Source organism: Microtus oregoni, unplaced genomic scaffold, assembly GCF_018167655.1.
Source record: "Microtus oregoni isolate MIOR12 unplaced genomic scaffold, Mior012 000008F_ref0000371, whole genome shotgun sequence".
Classification (NCBI taxonomy): Eukaryota; Metazoa; Chordata; class Mammalia; order Rodentia; family Cricetidae; genus Microtus; species Microtus oregoni.
Window position 1 is genome coordinate 8,734,613 of NW_024543067.1, and position 14,762 is coordinate 8,749,374.

Below are 14,762 nucleotides of genomic sequence, written 5' to 3' on the forward strand. Positions count from 1 at the left end.
AAGGATAAATGTATAATATTCTGGTTGAATTTACCAAAATGTTTTAAAGAAAAACAAAACCTGTATTTAAAATTTTTCCTATTTGCAATAAAATATTAATGGAGCGTATCTCTTCTACTTACGTGCATATGCATTTTCAGTTCACCCATATGAATGATTACATAGTAACAAATGCTGCCTCTAAAGGGAGGTGTTACTGACACAGGATGCTGCAATCATGTTTTCTGTGGTTGGATATTGAGGACTTTAGATTCCTGTTTTTTTTTTTATCCCCCCGAATTTCAAGTTGTGTTTAGGTTTTCTGGATTGAACTTTTAAAATGACATCAGACATGTGATTTTCAAAGTTTTCTCTTAGTAGATGACTTTTCTTAGATTTTAAAAACTGTTTTGCTGAGCAAAGCTTTCACATTTTTTATATTCTAGGATTTGCTTTTTTGTGTTTTATTTTTTAATATTTCATTTGTAATAATGTTTCATCTAAAGCTAAAGATAAAAGTGGCTGAACACAAGACGGGGACTTTGGACATGATTAAAGTCTCATGATGTGGGTGGCACTTCAGTGCTAGATAGCTTCATTCCAATTCAAATAGCGAGCTTGAAAACCAAGCAGATTGTCAGGTTTCGACAAAAGCTATTGGTGCATTTAAGCAAGAAAACAAAAGCAGAGAAATAATAACTGCAGACATATTTCTATGAAATTATTTATTCATATGTGTATGTAAATATATATCCATATATATGTATCTGTGTGTGAGTGTGTAAGTGTGTGTGTGTGTGTGAGTGAGTGAGATATGGACAAGGGGCTTACTTTAGTTCATAATTCCAAATAATTCTAGGTTCTGCATTCAAACCAGTTCATACCTAAATCATATGATTTATAAAATAAAAATGGAGAAAATATTTTTGACTTAATATATATAGGCATTAGGATTTCAGAATTAAAAAAGAAATAATAGATATTTAGAATATTCTGTAAATTTTAAGTCACAAAAATCACCTCGAAAAATACTAAAGGACAATTAAAAAATCATAAAATTTTTGAGATGAAGCTGAAGTCGTAATTAGAGGGGATGTTATATTTACTGTTTTTTAATTTCAAGAAAAGGTTTATGAAAAAATCTCAGCTTTCCGTTTACTATGTGTGACATTTTTAATAAAACATGAAGGAAATAAATGACATAGATAGCAAAAAATCAGATAATCACAAGATTTTATTAAATATTGTCTAACCATACCTCACAATAAATAAAGATATAGTACCCCAATATTGTCTTAGACTTTTTTTCTGTTTCTGGGACAAAATACTCTAATAAAAACAATGCAAAAGGTTTTCTTGCAGGCAGAAAAATTCTAGCTTATACTTTATCATTATGTGGAAGTCAGTTCATCAGGAACTTAAATGCAGCTTTTAAATATTTTTAACATACTTAAGTTTGTTAAATATTGTATCTACAGACAAGGGTAGAGAGCAATACATTGACAGGTTCATGTTTACTAGTGCTCAGCTTGCTTACAGCTCTCTTATCAGACCAGGATGCTCTTCTCTGATACAGGTCCCACCTACAGAAGGCAGATCTCTTAACAGCTGTGAAGATAACACCGCACAGACATCCTCACAAGTCAGTGCCGTCTAGGCAATCATTCACTGATGTTCCCTTCTGAGGTGGTTGTAAAAGATGATCACAGTCCACTCTTTACCAACTTGACACACAAACACATCACTTTTAAGATATAATCTTTAACCACTTTTCGCTAAAGTCCCATGCTTTTCTCACAATCTAAAATATAGTCTAATTTTAAATTCCCCACAGTCTTTGAAGATGCCTTCACCTCTTAAGTCTCCTGTTAGCTGATATGAAATCAAGTTTTATAAATAAAGTTTATACACACACATATGGTATAGTGACATAGGATAAACATTTCAGTTTCAAAATGAAACTGTCGAGTTCCAAGGAATGATCAAACTAAACACCAGATTCAAGCAGCAAAGACGAATCTAGCAGCTTTGTCTTTTTGGCTGGAACTTATGATGAAAAAATATGCTAAGCTTCAAAGGGTGAATTATCACTACCCCTCCAGCTCTGCAATCTGCTGGGCATTTGTCTTCTCTTTGAGGCTTATGATGATTCCATTTTACACCTGCAGTTCATGTTGTTAGATACCTCATGGTTTTCACATTTAACTGTAGTCCATGCATTCTCACACAGTGTTCAAATTTGCATTGCAGTGAAATTTTATGATATGTTTTTTTCTATTATTTAAGCTACAGATGTTTCTCCTTCCTTCCTTCCTTCCTTCCTTTCTTTCTTTTTTTTTTCTTTGAGACAGGGGTTTTCTGTAGCTTTGGAGCCTGTCCTGGAAATTCCAGGCTGGCCTCAAACTCACACAGAGCTCTGCCTATCTCTGTATCTCGAGTGCTGGAATTAAAATTGTGCACCACCCACAACCACACAGGGATGTTTCTATTTCTTTAGTCTTTTACTATCAGAAAATCATTTGAATCAGGTAATTTGTATTCCTACTAGAGCAGTGGTTCTCAATCTTTCTGATGCTGTGATATTTTTTTCGGTAATAATGGTTTTAATTAGTGGGTAGTTTTTTTCTGCTGTTGTTGTTAACACACTTTACTGTTAAGAATTTCTGAATTAAATAGTTTCCATTATCTAACAAAAGTATAATGCAGGTATTTACTATAAAATTACAGTACAGAGAAATGGTTTGATAACAACGTCAAGAATGAGAAACTTTTAGAAACGACACAGACTTTACAGACTAGTAATGAGAAGTTGGCTGAAAGGAATCAATACATTGAAAATGATCATAATAATGTGACAGGCAAAATTCACTCCATGTCAATGGGTTATGAAATAAAATGGTAGTGATAGATTATCTGAAAGAATTCATACTATTGAAATTGACAATCAAAATCTGTTAAAAAGTTATGACAAGCTAGTAGGTAGAACATCCTTCCTGGAAGGCAATCTACACACCATCCAAATAAAATCTGAGGATGAGAAGATATCATTAATGGAAAAAAATTCAAAACTTGGAATCACATGTTCAGAATAAAAGCCAGAAATTAATTGATTTGATGAAGTAATTAGAAATATTCACAGGTCCAGAGACTCAGACTTTGTTTTTTTTTATTTTTTTATTATTTTTTATTTTTTTAAAATTTTTTTATTTATTAAGGATTTCTGCCTCCTCCCCGCCACCGCCTCCCATTTCCCTCCCCCTTCCCTGATCAAGTCCCCCTCCCTCATCAGCTCGAAGAGTAATCAGGGTTCCCTGACCTGTGGGAAGTCCAAGGACCACCCACCTCCATCCAGGTCTAGTAAGGTGAGCATCCAAACTGCCTAGGCTCCCCCAAAGCCAGTACGTGCAGTAGGATCAAAAACCCATTACCATTGTTCTTGACTTCTCAGCAGTCCTCATTGTCCGCTATGTTCAGCAAGTCGGGTTTTATCCCATGCTTTTTCAGACCCAGGCCAGCTGGCCTTGGTGAGTTCCCGATAGAACATCCCCATTGTCTCAGTGTGTGGGTGCACCCCTCACGGTCCTGAGTTCCTTGCTCGTGCTCCCTCTCCTTCTGCTCCTGATTTGGACCTTGAGATTTCTGTCCGGTGCTCCAATGTGGGTCTCTGTCTCTGTCTCCTTTCATCGCCTGATGAAGGTTAATATTCAGGAGGATGCCTATATGTTTGTCTTTGGATTCACCTTCTTATTTAGCTTCTCTAGGATCGCGAATTATAAGCTCAATGTCCTTTATTTATGGCTAGAAACCAAATATGAGTGAGTACATCCCATGTTCCTCTTTTTGGGTCTGGCTTACCTCACTCAGGATAGTGTTTTCTATTTCCATCCATTTGTACGCAAAATTCAAGAAGAGACTCAGACTTTGTAAAAGACAGTGATGAAAAGATTTGAATTGATTGAGAAGCTTGTCAGAACTGATACACAAGGAGAGGAGGTGCAGGCAAAAGACAATAGTAAAGATTTAGCATCACCAGTACCTCTCAGAGTCAGAGATGACTTACCAAGAGTTTTAGCTACTTATCCTGTTACTGCCTCTGAAAAGCCAGCAAATACTCAATACCCAAAAGGAGGATATACAGAATGTAAATGGGAACCTATAATTATGGAAGATCTAAAAGATATTAAAGAAGCAGGAGTATCTTATGGCATGCATTCACCATATGTGGGGGAGTTGGTAAAGACAAGGGCTTCAAGAAATAGCACATGATTGGCTTTAACTAGTCTCAGCTGTACTAGACCATGATCCACAGCTTCAGTGGAAGAGTTTTTAGAGAGAAGAAAAACTAAGGCCCTTGCATATAAAGGTAAAGTCAAAGGTTTTGAGGCCTGCCAAGATAAAATTCTTGGTGAGGGCCCTTATGCTGATCTGAATAGTCAAGCTACATACAACAAACACATATTGTCCTTATGCCATAGAGCAGCCTTAAATGCTTGGAAAAAGATTCAAGAACAAGAAAAAAGAATAGAATCATACACTAAGGTTATACAAGTCCCCAAAGAACCCTTTAGTGATGTTTTTGACAAAGATTTAACTAAAGCTGTGCAAATAGGAGTAGCGATCCAGAAGCGAGATGAGTCCTCATTGAATCGCTGACTTTTAAAAATGCTATCTTAGAATGCAAAAAGATATTTGGGACCTTAACGGTCAGATCAGCACCAATGGATGAATGGATACTACATACAGCCAATATTCAGTTATTTGGCCCTATGCCAATATTTCATAAGTTAATCATGGAATATGATTTGTAAGCACTTTCCTGAGTCTCTAGTTCACCATTACATGGACAACATTTTGGTAACTGATTCAAATGTAGATACTTTAGAAAGAATGTTTGAGAAGTAAAGGAAATTTTGCATCTTTGGTGATTACAAATTGACCCGGAAAAAATACAAAGAGGAGAGTCTATCAGTAATCTAGGTTATAAAATAGATTTACAGAAAATTAGAACACAAAAAGTACAAATTAGAAGAGATTGCAGACTCTTAATGATGTCCAAAGATTCCTAGGAGACATTTCCAATCTATGGCCCATTGCTGGCATCAACCTGATCAAATAATTCATTTAAACCTTAGATGGTGACAAAGACTTAATAGTCCCGGGGAATTGGCTAAATCAGAGACAGAAGTGCCTTTGATTGATGAGAAATTACAGAAGGCACATGTGGATCATGTGGATCTGAATCGTAACTGCGTTCTGGTCATAATAACCTAAATAGTCCCATACAGGAATTTTAATACAGAGGGAAGATATTATCTTTGAATGGATCTTTTTATCACATAAACCCTGTAAAAAATTGAAAACTTTCATGGAAAAGGTCTTTGAATTAATTATGAAAGGAAAATTGAGCCTTCATCATTTAGCAGGAATAGACCCAGAAGAAATTATAGGACCTTTTAATCATGATGAAATTAACAAATTATGGGAAGACAGTGAACCCTGGCAAAGAGCTTATACTATTTTTTTGGAGAGATTAATAACAACTATCCCAAAAGTGAGAGAATTTGACTTATAAAGAGAGCTAATTGCATTTTTCCCCACACTATATTGAACACACCAATAATTAGAGCCTCTACATTCTATACTAATGAAAATAAATCAGGAAGGGCAGGTTACAAATCAGAATATTTATGTAAAGTGGAACAAAGCCCTTATGATTCTGCTCAATGTTTGGGGATTTTATTAGACTACCTCCTGATCAATAAATCAAATGTAGGTTTCTCATGTCTGACATAAAGGTATTGATGTTTGGGAAGCAGGGGGAAAGTAGCTCTCTTGGTATCTGAATGTAATATGCAAGCTGGAGAAAAATCCATTGATTGTCCTACCTATCTGAAAAGCCTATGAATAATAATAAGGACCAAGCTGGTAAAATATTCCTTATGATGGAGTGAGTACTTTTATCTTGTGGATAAAAAAAATCCAAGAGCTAGCTAATTAGATTTAAGTCTAATCTACTTAATAGGAAGAAATTTATGTGTGATGTTATAAACCTACCCAACTACTCACAATGAAGAAAGGCATAGATGGATCCTAGAGAAGATCCCAGTAATTGTCAGTTTCCTAAACAAATATAATTTCTAGCTTTATTTTATGGAATTATTTCATGTCTACAGATAAATGTAGCTCTCATCCCTCATGAAAGAAACATCTCTTTTACAACAGATGAAGGTGGTAACAGGGACCCATATCTGACCAATGCACAGAATATTTGTGACTTTGGAATTCAGAGTCTCAGTTAAAACATCTGCACCTTAGGATGAGTGAAAATTAAAGAAGAAATAGCTAAAAGATTAGATAAAAGGAATCCAGGGACTAGCATGTAAAATGAAAAAAATATTTTAAATAAAAAAGAACAGCAGGGAAAGGATATCTGGAGATAGATAGTGTGTCCTTGGCTCTCAATAATATTGTTGCCTAAACAAAATCAATATAATGGCAATACAAACTGACATATCAATGAAGGTTGTGGAAATTTCACAAGGCCCTATCATTAGTTAAATAGTTTCAGGAAAGCAGTGACTGTTAAGAGAGGAAGGATTAGTTTTCTCCATGAAAAAAAGCTCCTTCATAGGTTATCCTATTCTTAGTCATCAGCCTTAAACTCAAGTACATGCACATAGTAGCAAATGGGCTGAGTAGAGCGTGTGTGTCTGTAATTAAATAAGAAACGGGCATGGAAAGGATACAGGAAGATTTGGAAGTGAGAGAAGAAAGAGTGAAAATGATGTGAATACAGTACTTGTGTGAAACGTTCAAGAAAAATTCAAAATTTAAATAAAAGAGATTTTTACACCGGGAGATATTCTGTTTCAGTGTCAAGATGTTAAAGAGATGCCTGTCGGTCATGCGCCGTGAGTGGCAATCCTCATTGACTGCTGTCTGTCAGTGTAGAGACATACTTTTCAGACATGAGGACACTTAAAACTGTGTTGCATCAGGCGATGAAAGGAGACAGAGACCCACATTGGAGCACCGGACAGAAATCTCAAGGTCCAAATCAGGAGCAGAAGGAGAGGGAGCACGAGCAAGGAACTCAGGACCGTGAGGGGTGCACCCACACACTGAGACAATGGGGATGTTCTATCGGGAACTCACCAAGGCCAGCTGGCCTGGGTCTGAAAAAGCATGGGATAAAACCCGACTTGCTGAACATAGCGGACAATGAGGACTGCTGAGAAGTCAAGAACAATGGTAATGGGTTTTTGATCCTACTGCACGTACTGGCTTTGGGGGAGCCTAGGCAGTTTGGATGCTCACCTTACTAGACCTGGATGGAGGTGGGTGGTCCTTGGACTTCCCACAGGTCAGGGAACCCTGATTACTCTTCGAGCTGATGAGGGAGGGGGACTTGATCAGGGAAGGGGGAGGGAAATGGGAGGCGGTGGCGGGGAGGAGGCAGAAATCCTTAATAAATAAATAAATAAATAAATAAAAATTGTGTTGCATTTTCTTTATGGTATATCACATAATACATGCCGTGCCACAAACTTTTTTTTCTTTGTCTGTTTTCTTTCTCTGTCCCTTCACCACTCAGATTTGCTGATATACAAATAGAAAAATCCATTCAAAGCTCCTAAACTGTTTTACCTTTCACTCTTTTCAGGATCCAGTCTTGATGGGTTCATAAGGTCCAGGGTTGGGGCGTGTAGATTAGAAATGTTACGCAGAAGAAAACAAAGACAGAGACACACGATAGAGTCTGGAGGGCAGCCCAGTGAATACTGAATCCACCCACATTTATTTTTCATAGGCTTATATACCACAATCCAAAGAGGAGTGGGAAGAAAAAAAAAGACCTCTTTACCAAAATGCAAGAAACAAACAAGTTATCACCTTCTGAAATGCCCAAAGCATCAAGTAGCCACACCCTGGGTCTAACCTCCTGTCAGTCACCTCGAAGGAACAAGAATAGGCCTGAACTCTCTGACCTTTGGGCACCAACATATTCCCACTAATTTATTATTTAGGCCTGCACTTCTACTACAGAATAGACTACTGTGCCTGCCTTAGGATGTCTTCTTCCACCTTTCAGACTTACCTGTAATCAGGACATACATCTGTCAGGGATGTGCTCACTTAGATTGCTTGTACACCTAAGAAACCAAACTTTACAAACAGATTTAAATATTTGTTCATTAAACAAGTTTAAAAACCACTACATGATCTAGAAGGAATATTATCAGTAGGCATCAGTCTCTAGACAGAGATATTTTTATGTACTTAAAACAATGACTGTCTAAAAAGCAAAAGTTTTGTATGATGGAAAAGCATTGATTCTCAGTTTATTGAATTAATCTATAAAATGTTATAGCCTTTATATTATTGGCAAGTATATTTACTTTTTAAATAAAACCATTTTCAAAATAATTTAATCCTAGCATTATTATTGTTGCAAATGTTAGAAAACGATTTTAATGAGATCATTTTATTGACTCATCGCATTTCTGCCGTGCAGCTTGGCTACTTTACATCTGATGAATTTATTCCATTTTAATAAATTTTAAAAACAAAAATGTTTTATTTGGTTATGTAGGAAATATTATAGGTTTGTAAATAGGAACACTATTATATAATCAATGGTATGGTTTTTGTTATAGCAACTATCCGTGGCATATTAATTTTATGAAGAAATGATTTTATTCCTTTCATGCTCCATAGGTTGAACATTGCTTAGCTTGTTTAGGGAAGATGATGTCATGGTAAACTGTTATGCCAGTCACAGGTATACAGAATGAGCAATCTAACCTCCAATTAACAATCAGAGCAATACTGCAGTCCTGACAGAACTGTTGGCTCTGCTTCACGTGTTGGTATGACGCTCCTCTTCCACAGTATGTGACAAGACTATTTTCATTTCTGTTAATTCTCATGAGGGACTCTTCAAATCCAAACATTTTGTGAATAAGTCTTCCCTTTCAGATTTTCCCAGCGTTTCTCTAGTCATTCAGACATCTTATGGTGCTCGACCCGAGTGGTTGCCCATTTGGTTAGATCCTCTGTACAACCAGCATGTTAGATATTTCCAAGTTCTCTGCTGCCATGTAATGAATAAAGTTAAAACTATTAGGAGTACAATGATTAATATTACATTACAGCTCCTGTGAGTTATACCCTTGGGAGAAGCTAACCCGTTAGTGTAACTAGTTAAGCTAGACGTTTAGGACTCTGAGCATTTCCACTTCCTTCCCTGGTGGCTGGGAACACAGCATTTGTATCCAGAGTAACCTGCAGGCTTAGAAGGAAGGTAGAAGTGCTTGCTTGGCAGAGGCACCATGCTACCTGACTTTCCTTGATTGGCAGAGGCACCATGCTACCTGAATTTCCTTGCTTGGCAGAGGCACCATGCTACCTGACTTTCCTTGCTTGGCAGAGGCACCATGCTACCTGACTTTCCTTGATTGGCAGAGGCACCATGCTACCTGACTTTCCTTGATTGGCAGAGGCACCATGCTACCTGAATTTCCTTGCAGCCCAGCGGGGTGACTGGTGACTGCTGGCACCCAAGTGGGAAGGAATTTTTTTCTCTGGGACTGGTGTAGTGACCCAGCCCCTTTCCCCTGCATCTCTAGAGGTAAAGGCATAAACAGTTAATCTCTTGAGCTATGATCTTGTGTTAATTGAAACCAAGGTGAAGGGTAAAGAGAGAATATTAATAGCTTGTTAGGTTAGAGCAAAGGGCCAGTAAATTACACCTTCCTGAGTCTGCTGCTAGAGAATTTAGGTGGGTTCATCAGTAAGAGATTTTGATGTTAACCACATCAACAAAATTATGAAGTGCTTCAAGGATTTTTATGTCATGCCTGCACAGGGGCCAAGCTCATTTTCTCTGCTTCGGTCTAGTTTTCATGTCCATGCTGCCAAAGCTAGGACTCACTTGTAACTCTTTACGGCTAAGGATTTTCTGCATGGTGTATCTCTTCCTATGGCGTGCATTGAGCTGCGAGAGCACAGAACTACAAGCGTGAAGCAACAGACTTCTGTCCGTTGCTTGGAGGAAGCTGCTGCCTTCCCAGTCTACAAAACAATCATTATTTGTTATCCCAGTGTCATTGGCTCAGAGGAATAAACACAAGTAATTACTTACTCAAGGTCTCATAAGCCTATACTTTCTGTGTCATCCCGGCTACATTATCACATGGACCTTGGGCTCTTTCTCCAAGCTTGTTTAAATTGCCAATTGATTGTAGCTCTTTAGTTTCACAGGGATGAGGCCCATTATGTTCCTGTGTGATGGAAAAGAATGCTTTGAATTCCCAGTCCCTAGATTTTAGAATTCTTGGGTATATGGTCATGTCTAAAGCATCTGCTTATCTCCCAAGTCTGCAAAAGAACATGTTTCTTCCTTTTATTTGGGAAGATTACCAACTGAGTACCCATGATTATGTCATCTAAAATCGTGCTTGCAAAATTAAATGTGATTCAGACTTTACCAAGCTGTTTAACATAATGTGTATCTGTAGGCCTTTGCATAAATCTGTTTGATAGTCCGTATTAGAAGGGATCTCTTCCATCTCATAGATACTTGTGTAAACCGTAGAAACAGTTTCCATGCCACAAAAATAGCAATCCAAGCTGATGCTTATCTCTGCTCCCCTGTGATATAGACATCTCCCATAACCATCATTTCCTGAAGGATTAGACTTTTGGAAAACTATAATTGATTTCAGAAAAAATGCAAATAAGAACATTAAAAATTAGTGGCAAAAGCAGAAACACAGTTTTATCATCTGAAATGAATAAGATGTTGCCAGTCCTTGAATTGCATTACTTTGTGGGGTTAAATCCTTGCCATACATAAGACTGAGTTAATACCTACATCTCATTTAAAAAAAAATTCAGAAACAGTTGTCAGTCAGTCAGTAAATCATTCCTCTTAATGGAACCTTTAAAATATCACTGTGAATTTGAACTTGGATTATCATTCTCAGTGTCTCTCTGTAGGCTGATAGTTAAGATCCAAGGACCTGTAACTGACAAAGGCAAGTGTGGGCATGATAAAGTATATTCACTTGTAATATGTTTACAGCTTATCTCCCAAAATTGTGTTTCATAGAATTTAATCTTATAACATTTTGTCCTAATTAGGGATACTATCACTGTAATGAAACTCCGTGACCAAAAGCAAGTTGAGGTGGAAAGGATTCATTAAGCTTATATTTATCATCATCACTGAAGGAAGTCAGGGCAGGAGCTCAAACAGGGTAGGAATCTGAAGGCAGGAACTGATGCAGAGGCCATAAAAGGGTGTTGCTAACTGACTTTCTCAGCCTCCTTTCTTACGTAGCACAGTACCACCAGCCCAGGGATTTCACCACCCACAGTGAACTCACTCTCTGCCATCAATCACTGATTAAGAAAATTCTTTACAGCTAGATCTTATGGAGACATTTTCTTATTTGAGGTTCCTCCCTTTCAGATGACTATAACTTGTGTCTGGTTAATATAGAACAATCCACTATGCATTGCTATATTGAAAATAATGTATTTTTCTTTTCAGTGATGTCAGGGACTTGGAGTATGATTGATGTGTACATCAACATGTATGTTAAACTCTGGGGGAAAGCCAGTATGTTCAATGCATCGATCCATTGCTTCCACATGGAATGCTTTGAAGAATTATTTATGTTTTTTATTTTTCTATTTCCACTTCTAGTCTGCTCTCCAGGATGTTGAGATTGCCCAAGAAATAACGTTGCAAAGAAGACTTACCACTCTACCTAAATTCAAGTAAGACATCACTTGGCAATAAAATAGCATTTGCGGATTTTAATTAATGAAAAAAATTACTATTTTCTTTATGACTGTAAGACAGTTATTATCCTGAATGTCATGTTTTTTTTTTGAAACATCATTTGCTGTTTTGAAAAATCTGGGGGCTCTTACCCTTTTTCTGGTGTGGGAAAAACAGCAGTATTCTGAACATGCCAAGATTTTAGTCATAGTGTAGTATTGGATGAGTCTTTTGTGAGGACGGTATTGGTTGTCTTTATTTCATTCTTCTTACACATCATTCAGGAGAAGAGAAATATCTGCTAGTTCTATATATTTGCATGTGTGTATGCAGGAGCAGTTCTCAACCTGTGAGTTACATCCTTTGTAAAATACCTATTCAATAGTGTTAGGAATTGAGACACTGATAAGTAGCAAAATTACAGTTATGAACTGTCAATGAAAATAATTTTATGGATAGAGATCACCACAACATGAGCAACTCTATTCAAGGGTCACTGCCACAGGAAGTTGAGAAATATTGGTATGTAGTAGCGTGTGTATGTACCTTTATATTTATATTGAGTTTGTATGCGCAGTGCATAGCCCGTGTGTGTGTTTGTGTATGTGTGTATGTATGTGTATGTGTGTGTATGTGTGTGTATATGTGTGTATGTGTGTGTGTGTATGAGTGTAGTTGTTTTTATAGAAGGCAGCATTCAATGCTGGGTGTCTTCCTCAGTTTATCTCCACTAAGATTTTTCAGATAGTGTTTCTTTCTGAATCTGAAGCTCACAGATTGGGCTAAACATACTTGCCAGTCAGCCTAGGGAAATACCCTGTCTCTGCCTCTCTAGTGCTAACATGACAGACACATACTACCATACCCAGAATTTTTTTTAAACATGTGCTGACAGGGGTCAACTCAGGTCCTTAAACAACAAGCTTTTCCTGTTTGAGGCAATTCGTTTAAAATACAAGTATATTTGGTATATGATTAGATGCCTCATCATGACATATACTGGAGTCTCATTTGGCAGAGAGTTGAACTGCCTTGAATACGAGAACATAAGTAATGTCTTCTGGAAGGATGTAGAAAAAATATTCCCAACATGCTCCATATCAGGGAAAGTGGAAATTATCATTTGTCTAGTGATGATTTAGAATAAAGCTTCTTCCAGGAGCTGCTGAAAGATTAGTGTGGTCCATAACCTTATGCCAAGAAAAATGCCACACTTGAAGGGACCACATACTACTTATTAGAAAAGGTAGAACCCTTGTTATAAAGTTGAACTGGTAATTCTGTTTATTTTCTTAATAAATCATCACGGCATAGTTGAATTCTTACCATGTGGACTGTAAAGAACTGCTCTGTGGTATTAATGACAATCAGTGAACTCATTGTTCCTGTTGTATTTCACGATGTGCCAGTTCTTATGAGTGTGTTGTGTGTGCTGAGGTTAATGATACTTCTTTAGATATACAATTGGAAGAATGTCTGAGTGCATGTCTTCCTGTTACGGAAAACACAGAAGTTTGGAAATTCATGCTTCAGGTTTTTACGAGTCCAGCACCCTGCCTGAGCTCCATAAAGCTAGAATCCAATTCAGAAACACATGAGGTTAAAAGCTACCAGGCCTCAGTCTACTTTGCTTATCATCCCGTGATACCAAGGAACTTGAAAGATACCAAGAATCTGTTGCGTGTGGGAAAATGTACTGGGCCATGAAATATACTAGGTTTATGAAGACTCCTCTCAAAAGATAGAAGTATCTCTCATTTATCAAAATCTACGTTTTCATTTGCTATAATACCAGTTGCCTAAAATCCATTGCATTTCAAAATAATACATGATATTTTTCAGAAATAAAAAATTGGAGAATTTAAGAGCCATGACTTTTTGAGTGTAGTGTTAATATCTTGCATCGTTAACACTTGTCCCATCTGAGCAAAAGTCATCAGCAAATTATTCATTCCACAGCTCTCTCTGTGAACAGGGTGACACTTGAGATATGAGAGCGTATACTAAAGAAGCATTCCTTTTTCATTTTGTAATTAATGGCTCCGCATTAGAAGAACACTGATGCTGATGATATCATTAGCGTATACTCTCATAGTATTTCTTTGATATCATTAGTTATTGTTAACCTCTTCCTGCACCTTATTTATAAATTCAATTTTATGCTTACTATGCCTATGAAAAATTGGTATGCCCACAGTGTCACACATCTACTTGTTTCCAGGCCCACACTAAAACTGATGAGATCTCAGAGCCATAAGTGTGATGGACAGGGAGAGGGAAGAAAGAGTTGGAGTGTTGGGGAGGTTCACTTGGTGGCTAGTCACATCCTCAAAGTATGTTCTGACAGGTACACAAGAGCAGTTAACATTTCACTGTTTGTACTCTCATGTAATGGATCTCAAATATTCTTCCTGCTTCTTCTGTATACAGAATGCACATGCTTAGGTCCTGCTCACATATACTAATATGCAAAATAAGCCTGCTTCCATTCTTGGATGGGGCAGGGCCCCTGAACAGTAAGTAGTGACTGTTTGACCAAGGTGCCAATGGCTGTCCAAGCTGCCTGATCTTGTGTTCACTGATAACTCTGTCAGAACAAGATTATGCTATGTGTTAAGTATTCTAATTATGAAATTTGATGTTGCTGTTCTTTTTGTCTGTGCTACTGGGATGTTCGTGGCATAAACATTTTCTTTACTTTGTCATATCACAGCCTGTTTTCCCTGTGCATGATCAGCTGCCCAGAGAATCTATCTTCCCTTGGATTCTCTACTGGAATTGTTCAAGTTTCTGGTCCTTTTGGACATATTAATGATTCTGGAAGTCACTGGTTTTCCTTAAAAAAAAAAAGTACCTGTTGTTAGTTTTTCTGGCTAACTGTTCATGTTGGATAAAGTGGCATAAATGTAATGCAAGCCAGTTTAGCTTACTTTAGTGATTGATTGACCTGTGCGGCTCCCTTTCTCTTTGTCTTCTTTCTTTCTTTCATTTA

The 14,762-nt window shown here is 37.3% G+C and overlaps 1 protein-coding gene and 1 non-coding gene across 3 annotated transcripts in view; one reads left to right on the forward strand and one right to left on the reverse strand.

Annotated features, from left to right (window-relative positions):
- Positions 1-14,762, forward strand: part of Sntg1 (syntrophin gamma 1) — a 409,578-nt gene that overhangs the window by 129,853 nt on the left and 264,963 nt on the right. For both annotated transcript variants that reach the window (XM_041657058.1, XM_041657057.1), the window contains exon 2: positions 11,693-11,766. The gene's annotated coding sequence lies outside the window, so the exon portion shown is untranslated. The remainder of the gene's footprint in view (positions 1-11,692; positions 11,767-14,762) is intronic.
- On the reverse strand, positions 9,803-9,905 carry LOC121452063. The gene has a single exon (XR_005974798.1). It is a non-coding gene; the product is annotated as a U6 spliceosomal RNA (small nuclear RNA).